Consider the following 16,052-nt stretch of genomic DNA (forward strand, 5'->3'; position numbering starts at 1 on the left):
TGGGAAGTGTGCCTTTTTTCACTGTCTTTAATCCTGTTACTCTACTTCTGAGTAACCCCTCCTACCTTCTACTCCTGCCCTATTTTGTTTCCCTCTTCTCTCCTATTTCCCTTTCTCTGTTCCATCTTTCACCCTATTATCTGCTGCCAACACAGTCTCTCCAGTGCATTGGGCTGAGTACTTCACCTCCCACTGAATAAAGTCTTTTCCTTGGCATTCAAGGTCATTCATAATCTTCAGCAGCCAAACAGTATTACTTACTTTCCCTTCATCTCTTCCATACCTTTCCTGCCCACCATTCCTCATGCCTGAAACACAGTTCCCCACTTTCTGTCTGTTATATCATTCTTTATTTTTCTCAAGAATAGAAGAAACTTAGATTTAAACCCAGGTGGGACCTTGGAACTCATCTAATCCAAACAATTCATTTCACATATGAAAAAGCTGAGGCCCTATAAACTAAAATGACTTGCTCAGGTAAGTGCAGGAATAAAGGAGTCAAGATTTGAATTTTGATGATTAGATCCACTATTCTTCCCATTCTACCACACTACCTCCCAAGGACCTGATCACTACTAATCCCACAGTGATGGTTCATTTGATTCCTCCTCACCTTGATTCCCCAGCCTACACTGCTTGGCCTCTATGAAATTAATCACTTTCTAATTTGTACTAAACTTTCCCATGTGTATCATCCCTCCATCAGAGTGTAAGCTCCTTGAGAGGAAGGGCTATTTTATACCTATCTTAGAATCTCAGAACCACCTTGCACATAACAGGTGCTTTGTAAGTAATGGTTAAATTGAGTTGAATTCCTAAAGCCCAAAGTTTCAGGCAGTTGAGGTTAAATGGGAACAAAGCTACCCTAATTCTCTTTTTCCCCCTTATATAGTCTGTGACAGAGAACTCACAGACAACATGGGACAGTGCAGAGGATGTGGGAAGTGCTAATACTCCAGTACCAACACTTTGAGCAAATCATTTAATTTCTCTTAACACAGTTTCTTCATTTGTCAAAGAGAAATAATATCATCTATAGTATTTTACCTCAGATGAGATAATATGTGCAACATTTTGCAAACTTGAAAGATATATAGATGGATAAATAAATACACACATATCTACATATATACAGAGATACATATGGGTGGGTGGGTGTATATATATATATATATATATATATATATATATATGTACTTATATGTGTGTGTGTCAGTGTTTGGGGAAAGGTTTTAATTAGATTTATGATTTCTTTCATATAAAGCACATGAGACAATAAGGCAGCTTCTTCTAACAGTATTGATTAGCACTTGCTCTGCAACTTTAAGTCTTAGAGAGAATTGCTTGAAATACTTAGAAATCAAATGACTTGTTTGCATGTGAGCAAAAGCAGGATTTAAGGCCAGTTTTCCTGATTGAAGGTAGCTTTCTCTCCATTGTGTTACCAAATTATGCTGTTTTTCTGGATTATTACAATAAGAACAATAGACTTCTACTGCCTTCTTCTCCCTACGCCTCTCCCTTCACAGCTATCATTTCCCTTAATTCTTTCCATTGTCTTGAAAAAGAAAAAAGAGGATGGAACATTCTGAGGGCAGGGTATCAGAGGTACTTATGTAAGATCTTGTCATTTCCTGCCTCCTCTCTAAGCTGGACCCCAGCATGCAGAGAACACACACTGTTCTTACCGTTCTCCTTTCTTGACTTTCCATAGGCCTGGCCCAGGTCAGTCAGTGAGAAAGCCAGCAGCTGATCCTCAAGGCTGATCATTGCCCCATTCAAGAAAGGTGTCCCATTGTCTGAGCCCACTATCTAGCCACATCTTGTACAAGTCGGCTCTGAGACTCCACCTTGAATAAGCCTCTGGCTCAGACTAGCACTGCCAGATCTTATGCAACCCCAGAAATGCAGAGCTGGGAACAGAGAAACAGCCACAGGGATGAGGTGCAGGGAAGACTGGGGCAGAACCAGGCGCATGCTTCTAGGAACCTTCAGCACCCAAGGGCTCTTTGAAGAACAATGTGCGTCCTGTCAGCACGTTCATTGTGTCTTAATTACTGAGTATGTTCTTTCAACAGCTTCCCTCCTGAGGAGGGAGCTGGAAGGAGGAGAGGAGAGGGCAATGGGAGCAGGGAAGGCCTCTGCACTCCTTCTTGGTGGCAATCTGCCAAGCCTGGTCAGTAATAAGAAGGCCCTGAAAAGCAGTCCGATATCTAGTATACCTTCCAGGTGAAGAAAAATGCTGTCAATGAGGAGTGAGGGATCACATCCCTGTAGCTCCAGAGTGCATACAGCTTCCTTCACTCTATAAGGATGATAGCCACAATGTCTCAATTAGATGTTGTTATTGAAGCCCCAGCTTCTCAGTGCCACTAGAAGGGCTCCCGGGTCATCTGTTCTAACCTCAGAATGAGTTCGCTTCTACAACACCCCCACCAAGTGGCCATCTGGCATTGGATTGAACACTCTCAGGGATGAAGGACTCACTACCTCCCTCAGATGGCCCAATCATAGAATCTAAGGAGGAAGAGACCTCAGAGGCCTTGTCTCTGTTCAAAGAATGAGTCCCTTCTCTAGGTTAAGTAGTTGTGCATCCTCTGCTTGAGAGGTATACAAAGGTAGAGAGTCCACCCCAAGTGTTCATAGGGACCATTTGTGTCCGACCTGTGTCTCTGATTGGTCCAATCAGCCACAACCAGACACACTAACTTGATTCTGATATAATGAGTGATGTCATTTTGGTCCTCTTCAAGAAAGAAGGACAACAACAAACTAACATCAATTCAACCAGTGATGAGGGGAAACTCATTAGCAGTGTTTCAAAGCAGCCCACTAAATTTTGGGACATTTCCAACAAGGTAGGAAATATTTCCTGATATTGAGTCAAAAATCTGTCTCTCCCTACAGCTTCTAACCATTGATCCTAATCCTTGTTTAGTCTCTGAAGCCAAAGCAAGCCTTATTTTTGTTCTATATGAGTCATTCAAATTATCAAAATAGAAATCATATTTTTAATTTATTAATACCTCTAATCTAAAGGGTATATAGGTTAGAGGGTATATTATGATAGCTAAAGAAGAAGATAGAACATAAAAGACATGAATCTTTCAAGGAGGGAGTACTTGTTCACTTTCCCAAGTTTTATTTAAACTTTGTTTTTCCCCCATAGTATATTTAAGAAATCTCTATAGAGTAAAAGTATAATTAAGGGTCCACAGCCCACATGGAAGATCTTGTCAAAGAGAGTGCAAAAATTTCCCTTTGGCAAGTCCCCATGACATTGTTGAAAAGAAAAAAAGCAAAGCAAATATTAGTATTTAATAGTTCAAGAAATCATTAGAAAATTATTCTCCTGTCTCCATGCACCTAAACCAAATCAAACAAGAAAATATGGCTCACATTTAGAATCAGAACCTTCAAAAACAGACTGAGCTACAGTGTCTTGTACTATCCTTTACCTGCTTCCTTTGCTCATATCCTCCCAACCCTCCCAAAATTGAATTTAGTCCTTCTCCTCCCTTAATCCTATTTTCCCATGTAGGCCCAGATCAAATCTTGTACCCTCAGAATGACCGTAGCTTGTTTTATATGGAACATTTACTGTGCAATTATGATTTTGAACATCATTTTATATCTGCATACTCTGTCCCTATTACACTGTAAGTTTCTTGATATAGAGAGCATATCTTATATTTAAAAAAAAAAACAATCTTGCAGCACCTAGACCAGAATAGGTGTTCCACAAATATTTGCTGACTGATTGATTTTTAAAGATTTCAGAAAGATTTTATATCCCCTCAGTTGTCCAATGCAGAGCTTAATGACTTACTCATTGAGGACAATATGTCTAATGTCTAATTTAATTCCTTCCTACTGTAGTTTAAACTAAAGAATCTAAGAGCTAAAGGAGCTAGAATCTGTTATGGGTCATTTACTCCAATTCTAAATAGGAATATTCTCTCTACAATATTTGTACACACACACACACACACACACACACACACACACACACTCACATCCAAATAGTCATTCAGCTTTTATTAGAATACCTTCAGTGAAAAAGAAGTCCCTATTTCCCAAGAATCCCATTCTACTTTAGTGAAACTCACTATCTTCTAAGGTAGTCTATTGTACCTTTGAATGACTATTGCAAAATGCTTCCTGATAATCAGCAAGCCAAAATCTGCTTCCCTGTAGTTTCCAACCATTAATCCCAGGCTTGACTTCTGGAGCTGTGCTAAACAATAGTTCTTCTACTACTTCTACTAATTTTTCTACCTTTAAATTACTTGGGGGAGGATTGTAGGGGATGAAGCAAGCAGGGTTCAGAGATTTGCCCAGAGTCACACAATTAGTAAGTATCAAGTGTCGGAGACTGAATTTGAACTCAAGTTTTCCTGGTTCCTGACTCCAAGGCCAGTTATCCACTAGCTAGAAATCTAAAATTCTTGAAAGGTAGAGATATAAGATGCTTCCATTGCCTTCTCCTCTCCAGGCAAATGACCTATTGAGATTTAGACATTCTATGCCCAAGGTAAGAATTTTAATTGTTAGGAAAATTGTCATTATGTCCTGTTTTTGCACTCCCTACATTTTCCTGTCTCCTTGCATCTGCTTGTAGTGTTCTGATTCCCTGAAATACCTTCCACTAAACTGTCTTAATTTTCCTTTGAGGCCCCATTTAAGGTTTTGTCTGATCACTCCCCCCACTCCCACTAGTTAAAAAGATTTTTTCTTCCTTCCTTTGGATTCCTCTAGTTGCTACCATTCAGCATTTCTCACAGACTGCCTTTAGTCATCTCTCCATGTGTGTCTACATTGTCTCCTCAACTAAGCTAAGACTGCCTGAAGGGTTGGAAATAGGTCTTCTCCATTCCTGAATTCCTCACACATATGGCACATAAAACCTAGGAGATGGGCACTGAGGAAGAGCTCCATACAGATTTGCTGATTGATTGTTGACTGAAGATGGGAAATAGTGCTCTACACCAGGAAGATTCAGCTCACTGCTGAGACTGAGGCTGACATCATCCTCCCAGACTCAGACTGTTCTTATACCCTCTTCTTTCAGTATAAACACATGTCCATGTGCATATGCAAACATACACATACATACATACACAAACCCCTTAGATTTTTTTTTTTAATTTTAGTACTTCTCGTCCCTAATTCCCCATAACTTCCTATGTGATTCAGATTCTCCCAGAACAGTCACTTTCCCCTGCCTAAAGCCAGGACCCTACCAAGTGTCCCTGCCTTGTTCTGTAAGAAACCTGGATAGCATTCTCCATTCTGTACTCTGCTCTCCAGGATGTCTCTTTTGGCTCAGCCTTTGTTTTCCACAGTGGTCAGCCCCACTCATCTCCATTTAATTATTTATTCACCTATAGCCAGACCAGTCAGTGAGTCATTTTCCACTGTCCAGGCCTTCCCTTTATCCTTACCTCACTCCTGCTACACCTATGGCACATGCATCCTGTGGCTTACTCCACAAGAAACTGTGTGACCTCACCAAATCCAATCAAATTGCCTCTGAGGGGCCAAGAGATGCCCCAGAAGGCTTTTAATATCTCAGCTTGAGGACAACTGTTTCAGAAAGGCAGGAACTGATTCTAGGCATTCTGGTATAATTTTCTTAGGGGATCTGATCCACATTAGGTGGTCTAAAGTTTGCTTGTGTCATAGGCAAAATAAGGGGATTAGGATACATGATTGCTAAAGTTACTCCCAGCTCTGCTATTTTCAGACTCATTCAGTTTTTTTCTTTTCATTCCCTCATCTCCTCTCTTCTCACTGTCCTCTCTCTTGCTATCATATTCCATAAAACTTCTAATCAGTCAGTCAACAAGCATTTATTAAGTGCCTATTAGGTATCAGATACTGTGCCAGACAATGAAAGAACAGTATCAAAAATGAAACAATCCCCACTCACAAGAGACTTACACACTAAGAGGGGAAATATATATAATATGTGTGTATATGTACATATATAACATAACAATAAAATTAATAAATACAAATATATGAAAAATAGTTCAATTCAAGGTAGTTCAGGAGAGAGAACATTAGCAGTTGTGGTGGGGGACCAGTAAAAGTTGCATAACAAAGATAGTGCCCAAGCCATATCTTAAAAGAAAGGAGGGACTCTACCTGGAGGAAGTGACACCTACAGACACTACCAAACCCACTAGACATAGTGAAGGCAAAAGAGCTTGTTGACCTTTGCTTTGGTCCTAGAAAGCAAAGTGGAATTGGGATACCATTCTAGACACTAATAAACTGGTGTTCAATATAAACCTCTTAATTTCCTAAACTCTTCTCTTTCCCATTAAATTCTTACTAAAGCATTATTAAATCACAACCTCTTTCTCTGTCGCCAAATACTCAAACTGGAGAACTAAGAGAGTAATGGAAAGAGCATTAGGTGTAGAAGCAAAGGGACTATAGATACAGGGAAAAGAACTCTGATCAACTAGTTTCAAATCCTGTCTCGGATGATTAATAGTTGTGTAACCTTGGTTGAATCATGTGTACTTCTTGGGCAGAAGTTTCCTCATTTGCACAATGAAGAAGTTGGACTAGATAATCTTTAATGGTCCTTCTAGATATAGATCTGTTGTTCTATCTCCTGGATCCAATTCTAATCTTTCTTACTTTTTCTGTGACTTTGGGCATGGCATACTTAGAATGTTGGACTTAAACTCAGAAAGACTTGGATTCAGATACCATCTCTTGACTCTTACTAACTGTTTCCCAAGGATAAGTGACTTAGCTTCTCTTTGTCCCAGGTTCTTCATCTTCATCTTCATCTAACTCGTAAAATGCTTGTGACTTATTGAGTTGAAATGATATTTTAAAGGAATTTACAAAGCTTTCTCTAAATGTTGGAGATGATAATGATGACAATGATAACAATGATGGAAGATGGTGGTGGTATAGTGCTAAAGATGATCCAATTTGCTTACTGTCTCTCATTTTTGAGAGTTTTCTCATTTACAAAATGAAAAAATTAGACTAGATGACCTCTGATGCTTAGGAAACTCAGTTGATTTGGTCAATTTACTGCAAAGACATATTGTCAAAATGAAAGTATTCTAGTTCCAGCTCACCTATTGACCAGATATATGACTTCCTGGTGGTTTACAATCTCTTCACTGGTTGAGGGGAGGAGGTAAAACTAGATCCCAAAGGTAGGTCTCAGGTACTTTCTACTGAGCATCCTGCATGGTTCCTTCCCTCTCTCAGTATTCCCATCAAGGAAGTTAGTATAGCAATGCCCCACTTTCACCCTACTCAGTACTTCTCTCCTCTCGTCTCCTCATGCTCTCATGATAGTGGGGGAAGGCGACTCCTACTCAGAAATATTCTGAAGCTCTAGACTAGATAATTACTAAGGTTCCCCCCAGCCCTAAAATTCTAAAATTATGAATTCCATTTTTCCCTGATTCTCACGGTAATCTTTTAACCAATCCTCCTGTATCCAGGAAGAAATAGAGCTAATATATTAAAGGAAAACATCTTTCTCCTGTTCTTAAAGATCTTTTTGGAGACTACACAACTTTCTTCAGTAATCATATTCAGTTCTTAACAACTCTTGCTGTTGAAAAAAATTTTCCTTATACCTAATCTAAGTCCATCTGTTGCAATTTCTGTCTATTTTCTCTTTTGCTGTCCTTAGTGAAGATGGAGAACATCTGGCCATCATTCTCCATACAGCATCTCTTCATAAACCTGGAGCACTTATTACATCATCTTTCAGCCCGCTCTTCTCTCAGGGTTAGATAATCATTGTTTCTTTTTTTCTCTTGTCCTAGATTCCATATCCCAATTCTTTAATCATGTTTGTGGCACTCCTCCAGATCCAAGACAAATTCTATGAATCCCCTCATTGTGAGGTTCACAACTGAGTATCATGCTTCAATAGCAAATCAAAGGCTAACAGGAACCTGAAAGATGACTTCTTGTCCAACTCCATCTTAAGAATGAGGATATTGTGATGCAGAAAGGCATAACTTCCTTAAGGTCAGGAACAATTTATTTATATTTGGATCTTCTTCAGTGCACACAGTCAGGAAAATAATAGACAAAAAATGTTTCTTGAATTGAATTACATAGCTCATTCAAGATCAGATCTGGGAATATCTAACCCAAATGCTATATTCCCAAGCATTTCTGCCACCACTATTCTGAATGGATTCTGCAGTCACAGAAGTGAAAAGGTACAAGTTAGCCTTATACAGAATCACAACATTGTAATCTCTGAGATCCTCTACCCACTGAAATAATGATTAAAATTCTACTTAGGACTTCCCTCTAAAAATACAGATTCTTTTGGAAGGAATAACATTTCCCACTAATATCAGACATTTATACCCTACTATGAGTAAATATGAATTTATTTTCCTAAGTTATGATAAGTAGCTACAGATCAACAAGCATTTATTAAGTAGGGGGAAATTTGAAGTTGCCAGCACCCAAGAGGAGGGAAGAGGAGGAAGGACATAAGTATTATGTAGTGCTTACTGGGTGCCAGGCATTTTGCTAAGTCTTTTTTTTTTTACAAATATTACATCATTTGAATCTTTTTTCCTTCCTCCTTCCAGACTAATACTTTAAATACATAAAATAAAATGTATAGAATTGCGAAGGAAACCAATTATGCTGAGGTACATTTATCAGTTTTTTAAGATCATTGATCCCAGTTTAAGAACATTTGGACTAAAGTGGCTCATAGAGAAGATGGTCCTCTTGGTCTCTCATTATTCCCTGGGTCATAAATAGTGATTGGTCACACAAAGCATCAGTAGCAATGAAGACATTACCATGTCCCCAATTAGGATAGTTGTAGTGAGGGCTGAGCATCAATACAACTGCATTCATTGTCCCAGGTTAGTTATACCTCTCCAAGTGCTTCAGTAAGGATATGAGCAAGGTTGAGCATAATGACAGCGTACGCCTATATATGTATCCCAAAAGAATTTCTGGCTTCTGTCACACAACTTAGCAGGTTCAGAAGTGAAGAAAACAAGGCATCTAAAATTAAGTCACAATCCCTAAGGTGCCCTGATAGGAGAGAAGAGAAGCAAGAAGGGAAAGAGGAAGAAGATACAGGCAAATTCCACAAGCTTAGGTATGCCCTGCCAGCCTTCTGTTTGAGAGAACAGTCTCAGAGATGGGGGTTGTGAGGAAAGGAGGTAAATAGGGAATTCAAGAGGCAGCACTGGAACCCTACTGTTAGCAAAGCAAAAATGTGTCATTTACACTGATATGTATTCACAATTTTGATTATTAAGCTTTTCTAAATGAAAGATCAGAAAACCCTTAGCACTAGACTAACTCCAGATCCTGGTAGCAACTACCTGCAAATACAACTTTGTCTCCCTCATGTCAAAAGTTAACTGGAAGCACATTTGCTCCTCTGTGAATAGGACTTTCAAGGGAATCATGAGGCCAATTCAAACTGTCAAATGGCACCATCCCCTGGGATAACTTGGGAGTTAAGCATTTTGGCAAGTCAAAGAAAAGGAAATGGGAAAGGCCTTGAAGAAAAAGAAAAAAAAAAAAACAGCATTATAACAACACAGTGCACTTAAGAGGTGTTCAATACATGTTTTGATTTTATTTACCCTAAAGTGCAAACCTAAATGGAAAATAAGAGATCATGAGGCTCTTATCTGATGTGAATTTTTTAAAATAGCAACATTTACCATTTTCCAGGCCAGACAACATAGTTTTCTTTAATAGCCAGACCAGCACAGGATGACAAGTTCACACATAGGGTACCAAAGAGATTAGTGTGTTGGGGGTGGAAGGGCTTGGCAGGAATGGAGTGACAGGAGGGGAAGGGAGGCACATTGTGCCAGGTAACTCAGTTGCAGGAGAAAGGAAGGACAAAAATGTTAATGTCTCGATGGTTAGATGATAGAAATCTTCACGAGTTAATCAGAGTGAAGATTTGGGGAAGCCAACTCTAAGAGATGATGCTACCTCCAAGGGTCTGGCTAGTGTAATTTGCTGACATGTTAGGAGGAATTACTAGTCACAAATTTAATTTCCTGCATATCAATCAGTTTCTTCATATGACAACAAGCAAAGGGCTAATCAGAAGAGAATGTGATTAAAGCCTCCAACAGTATTATGTATGAGGGGTTGAGTTACCTACATTTGCTGTCCAACCAAGTTGATCCAGCCTTGTTTCATGGAAAGAGCACTCAATTTGGAATCAGGAGACCGGAGTTTGGATCCCAGATGTGTTCCATATAATCAATATGACCTTAAGAAGTCCTTTCACTTCTCTGGGGTTCAATTTGCTCTGCTATAAAATGAGGGGTTTGAATCAAATCATCTTTAAGGTCTCTACCAACTTGAAATCCTATGATTATGGTGCTATGCACCTCTTGAATTGTTCTTCACTTTTCTGTTGTTCTTTTTTTAGTCTAAAGATGTTATTTTAAATAATCTGTTCCAATTGAGGAAATACTGAAAAGAGGAAGGGCTAAGGGAGGAAAAATAGAGAAATGGAAAAGGGAAAAAGAAGGGAGGGAAGGAAAGGAGAGAAAGAAATAGAGAGAAAGAGAGAGATGAGTATATCCCACTTGTACTTTCCAAAGCTTTTTTCTTCTTTCTCCCTCCTTCCCAGCCATCTCCTTCAAAATAATGAGTCACCATTTGGGAACTGTTTTTTGATTTTTAATCTTCAGTTTGAATGTTCTCTATCAATCTATCAAATGAGAAATCAATGAACTCAGAGTCAATTCAACGCCCCCCCCCCACTTTCAATCTCTAATTCCCTGTCTTAGGTACTCCTGGAACTAAGGCTTTATCTTCTGGTTTTGTTCCAGGTTTTTCCCTAATACCTTAAGAAAAATCAAAGTATTCTGTCAAAATACCAAGATCTTTTCCCCCCAGACCTGTTTCTCCTTTTTGTCCTTTTAGTCTCAAGGGCCAGGTGCAGGTATGCAGTGAATAAAATATGGTAGGAAGGCGATATAAGAGAGATGTTGTTCTATCCATTGCCCAGCTCTTCATGCCCATTGCAGTCCCCTTCTACACAAGTATTTGGATTTAAGCACTGGCAGGTTTTGTTTTGTTTATAGAATTTTGTTTACAGACAGATAACACGTGCAGAAGAGAGAACTGGTTGCATCTAGCAGAAGAATCAGGCAGCTGCCTTTTTTTTAACTAAACACTTAAGAGCTCCATTAAGAATTATTCATGCCCCATACAGCTTGTCTAGAGAGAGATGGGGAAAGACCTGTTGTTTGAGCTGAAGAAAACAGGGAGCACAGAGCTAGGTGGCATTTGACAGCAGAGGGGAAGAATGTTACCAAAACCTATATAGCCTAAATGTTTTCTGATGGAGGTGGGTCAGAAACTAAAAATTTCCATCTTCAGAGATAGTGAAGAAATAAAGAGCAAAGAACATTTATCTGCACCCTCTCAAGATTCTAAGGTCAGCTGTGGGGATGGAGAGGTCAGGGTATTCATGAGCTCACGAGCTGGTGGCCTACTTATTACATACAATGTTGGCATGAAGGAAGAGAAGAAAAGAAGGAAGTTAAGGAATAAAAAAAATCTATTTCTACTGAAAAGTTTGCTCTGAAGAGATCTAAGTTCCTGGGAAGCAAACCTAATATTTTCATATAGTGTAACTGCAGAGAGAAGAACCATCAAGTTTTCCATAGGACAAAAGGTGACTCTCAAAGCAAGCCAGGAACTAAGCCATCCATACAATCCAGAAGGCCTGAGTCCATTGTTTTGATAATTTTGTTATATGAAATTTCTAGTTTTTTCACCTAAAGTATGGTCTGAGGCAACATGACTGGTTGGTTCCATCGAAAAACAATTCCCTTGACCACATATACCCGAATAAGGCCACTCAAGAATCATTTCTCAGACATCAGCATTGTTTTTCAAGAGAAGTAAGGTTCTCTGAACCAGGTATACCTCTGTCTCTGACTGGAATATGTCATCCCTATTTAGTCTTTAGTGATAATAATGGTTAGCATGCACATAATAATTCTTTTAAGGTTTGCAAAGCACTTTGCATGTTTCATCTCATTTGATCCTTATAATAAATCTATGAGGTAGGTGCTTTCATCATCTCCATTTTGCAAGATGAAACTGAGCCAGAATCAGGCTAGATATCTTGTTCAGGGCCATGCATCTAATAAATGTTTGAGGCAGGATTTGAACTCAGGTTCTCTCCACTCAAGTATAACCCTAAAGGGATTGTTTTGCCCTCCCTTAGAGAGGTGACTAAGAATAAGTCTGGAAAGGGTTCCAAAACTTGTCAGGTTAAACTCAATTAAGCAATTTATTTTCCCTCCAAGAATATTTTGATTTTGTTGGTTTCCAATGGAGCTGAGTATCTCTCCAAGGTTCTAACGCCCATCAGGTCATACAGGACAGCCTGAAATCGCCTTTTCTCTGTACAAACCTCCCCAGAGTCAAAAAGCCCTGTCCCTCCACTGACTAAAATACATTGAGACAATTTGACAGCGGGGTGCAAGGGAAGAGACAGAAGTTTGAGAGGTCTGACACAAGTTGAAGGTCACGACAGTACCGGGAAGTTGGGCCACCTGGCAAGTAGAGAAACAGATCGAGACAGAAAGAGAAAGACAGAGAAAAAAAGCATATAATGGAGAATTCGGGCAGATGGTTCAGAACCCGAAGTCCCAGTGGTAATGTACAAAAGAAAGGACCACTTACAAAAGTCCCTCCTCCCTGTTCCGCCCCTTACCCAATTAACCTGAATCTACAGTCCAATAGCAACCAGAAGCATTCCAACAGATCTCGGGGAAAGCTTATTTGGAAAGGTGTAAACAAAGGGCTTCCACAGAAGTTTCCCAGATCCTCACCTCGTTTTCTTCCCAACAAAAGGCTCGGATTTCAAACCTAGATCACCTATCTTCTCATAAAGTTTTCTCTTCTTCCTGCATTTCCCTTGGGGGATCTGAACTAAAACCCACCGAGATGCAAAAGCCACAAGTAAAATCCCCATAGTGAAGCAGGTTAGGTACCTTTTTCCGTGAAGCTGAAGGGGCTGGTGCCCAGAGGTTCGACGAGCAGCCGTGAAGGATGCTGTCAGGATGGAAGCACGCCGACGATTACGGCTTTTCCTCTCCCTGCGACCAGATCTTTCAGCAGCTCAGACCAACTGTGCTAGAAATTCACTTAGCAATTATCTGCTGGCATCCAAGCCCCGCCCCACGCTCTTCTCATTGGCTCTCTGGTTCCGGGCAGGTCCGCATTGGCTTTAGCCGGTCTCACTCACTGCTTTGGCTCCTACTATTATCTAAGCCATCAAAGGATATAATTCCATGTTCCATTGACAACCTGTAAGGCTCTCCTCCCGGCTTGGTTGGGGAGGAGCAGGACTTGGGAGGCTGAGGGGGAGAGAATTGGATCTATCAGCTAATCAGGCTCTTGGCCCCCCCAGCATTTTAACTTCTCCAAAAGAGAGTCCGTGGCAACAATCCCCTGGCCTTGTCAGTTTTTTCTTCCCCTAAATGGTAATTATTTCTGAGAGCGATATGAGCCTTCAGACCATGGGGAGCCTGGAGGGGCGAGCCAGAAGTAGAGAAGATTTTGGACGAAGGAATCTGGGGACGTCCTTTCTGAGTCCACACCCCGATGTGTGAAGGTCATTTAGGTGACTGTGAGAACAGCTTAAGCATTTTAATTGGGGTGTGGGCTCAATATTTTGCTTGCCCATCCCCCACAATACTGCACCAGATAGGCAACTGGGTGTAGGGGAAAGAGTAATGGTTCTGGAGTCTGGAAATAATTGAGTTTAAATTCCAGCTCTAACGATTTACTAGCTGCGTGACTCATAAACAAGCCATTCCAACCCAAGCCTCAGTTTCCTCAGTGTTAAGATGAGGGTAGCTACACTTTCACGACCTACAGAAATTTACGGAATGAGCTTTCTAAGCGCCTTAAAGTGACTTTAAATACAGGGTGGTCCCCACAATTTTAGGGTAGTTTGGGGATCTAAAAACTTAAAAATGCCCTAAGACTTTAAGAACATCCGATAGATGAATTGCAACTCCTTCCAGGGGGTCAAGCTGGTTTATAAGATTAAAAGAGTATCTTTCTCAAGGTCTTTTTACAAAGAGAAAACTGAGAATTGCTCCTGCTCTACTTACTGTTCTCTCCCTGGTGATATTGGAAGGGTTCGGGATCTGAGCTCTATTTCTCCCAGGGTCCCCATTTGTGTGTATATCTGTGTATTTAAGTGTATGTGTGCTTTACTAACCTGATCTAACTATAATATGGAACTTAGACATTGTACGTTCAGTAAGAAAAGGAAAAGAGAAAAACAAATGAGAATATCAAGCCATAGAGGGTAAAAGGAATTTAAATCTCACCTCTGCTACCTTCAGGTATCTGTTTGATCTTGGATAAGTGACTCTCTGAGTCTCTCCTTTATAAAATGAAAGCATCATGCTAGAATTATGACTGCTAAAATCCCTTTCAGATTTTTTGTGTTCAGTAGTCACATGCTTTCTTCTGCTTTTCCAAACTTTGAATTTTATAAAACTAAAAATGCATTTGATACCAATTTTTATCCATGATATACTTAAGCTCACATTAAAAGGACCATTAGCTTCTGACTTTAAAAGATTTTCTTCATGAGTCATAGGGTTCTTTGGGGAGGAAGAGAGGACATTTTTTTTCCTGAGGCAATTGGGGTTAAGTGACTTGTCTAGAAGGTCATATTTGAACTCAAGTCCTCTTGACTTCAAGGCTGGTGCTTTATCCACTGCACCAACTAGCTGCCCCAGAGGGCAAATTTTTAAAACCCCTGTATAAGTGTATTAATTCATTCATGTAGCAAACATTTATGAAGCATTTGATTTATATAATATTCTGTTTGGGTAGAAAGAAATCCTTCTTGTAAAGTAAAAGGTTTACAAATCCTAATGTAAAATAAAAGGAGTTTTGCAATCCCTTTGCCCAGCTAAATCCTAACATTCTCTAAGATCCAGCTCAAGCTTCATATCCTGCCTCTCTGCCCCACTTCTAACCTCTCTGTTCTCAACTCCTATAGTACACCTCTTATTTAGCACTTGGAATCTTTTATTGTTTTGTGAACCATCTTCTTATATGTATACATTTGTCTCCTCCAAAAATCCTACTTAAGGGCCTTCTAGCAGTGATCCTCATTCTGAATGGATATGCCAGCTAAAACAGCTACTAACAAGTAGTAAAACCTTCAAGTACAAGACAACACAGGACTGTTTATCATCCAAGGATCAGCCGATCTAATGATAATAGCTGACATTTATATAGTGCCTTACACTCTTTACGAAGTGCTTCCCATTTGTCACCTACCTGATCTTCACAAAGTAGTTAGAGCAGGTATCATCCCCATTTGCCAAATGAGGAGACTAGGGGCCAGAAATGTCAAATGTTTTGCCTAACATTACTTAGTTAATAAATAATAGTGCTGAGTTTCAAATCCAGTTCTGAATACAGTTGCAGTGTTCTTCCTGTGTTCAAGGAGGCTCATCGATGGATTGTTGACTACTGAGCAATGATTTTATTTAAATATATTTTTGTCACGGTAACTCAATATACCATCTATCAAGTTGCAGAGAGGTGTTAGCCTAGGTTGATGGAAGAATTTCCATGTTGAGGAATCATATATCTTTTGAACTTTTATATATATTTCTTATTTTCCCAGATAGACTATAAAATTCCTGGGGATAGAGATTACAACTCACTTTTTGGGTCCCTTATAAACTAAAAAAAAATTAGTGATAGTAGGAGGAAGAGAAAGAAGAAGAGAAGGAAGAGGCAAAGTTACATTCTAATGAACTTTTATTCAATTACCAAAAGCAATAGTTGTATCTACATATACCACAGCATTGAATGTAGAAGAATAACGGTAGGATAGTCTTGTACCAGGACATTTTCTATCTTAACTCCCCAAAAAGATAAAAACAATAACATCACAACCTGGAAACAATAATAATCATAATTTTAAAAGAAAGATTAAACGTAAAGAAAAGTTATCCTCAAAGATATAAGATTTGTTGATTGAT

At 39.5% G+C, this 16,052-nt stretch overlaps 1 protein-coding gene across 3 annotated transcripts in view; it reads right to left on the bottom strand.

The window, feature by feature from the left end:
• The window catches only part of ZMAT4 (zinc finger matrin-type 4), a 542,554-nt gene extending 529,367 nt beyond the window's left edge, over positions 1–13,187 (bottom strand). For 2 of the 3 annotated variants that reach the window (XM_031950744.1, XM_031950743.1), the window contains exon 1: positions 13,023–13,186. The gene's annotated coding sequence lies outside the window, so the exon portion shown is untranslated. Of the gene's footprint in view, positions 1–13,022 lie in introns of all 3 variants that reach the window. The other variant, XM_031950742.1, reaches the window with a different exon arrangement.
• Between the last annotated feature and the right edge of the window lie 2,865 nt (positions 13,188–16,052).

Source organism: Sarcophilus harrisii, chromosome 2 (assembly GCF_902635505.1).
Source record: "Sarcophilus harrisii chromosome 2, mSarHar1.11, whole genome shotgun sequence".
NCBI classification, from domain to species: domain Eukaryota; kingdom Metazoa; phylum Chordata; class Mammalia; order Dasyuromorphia; family Dasyuridae; genus Sarcophilus; species Sarcophilus harrisii.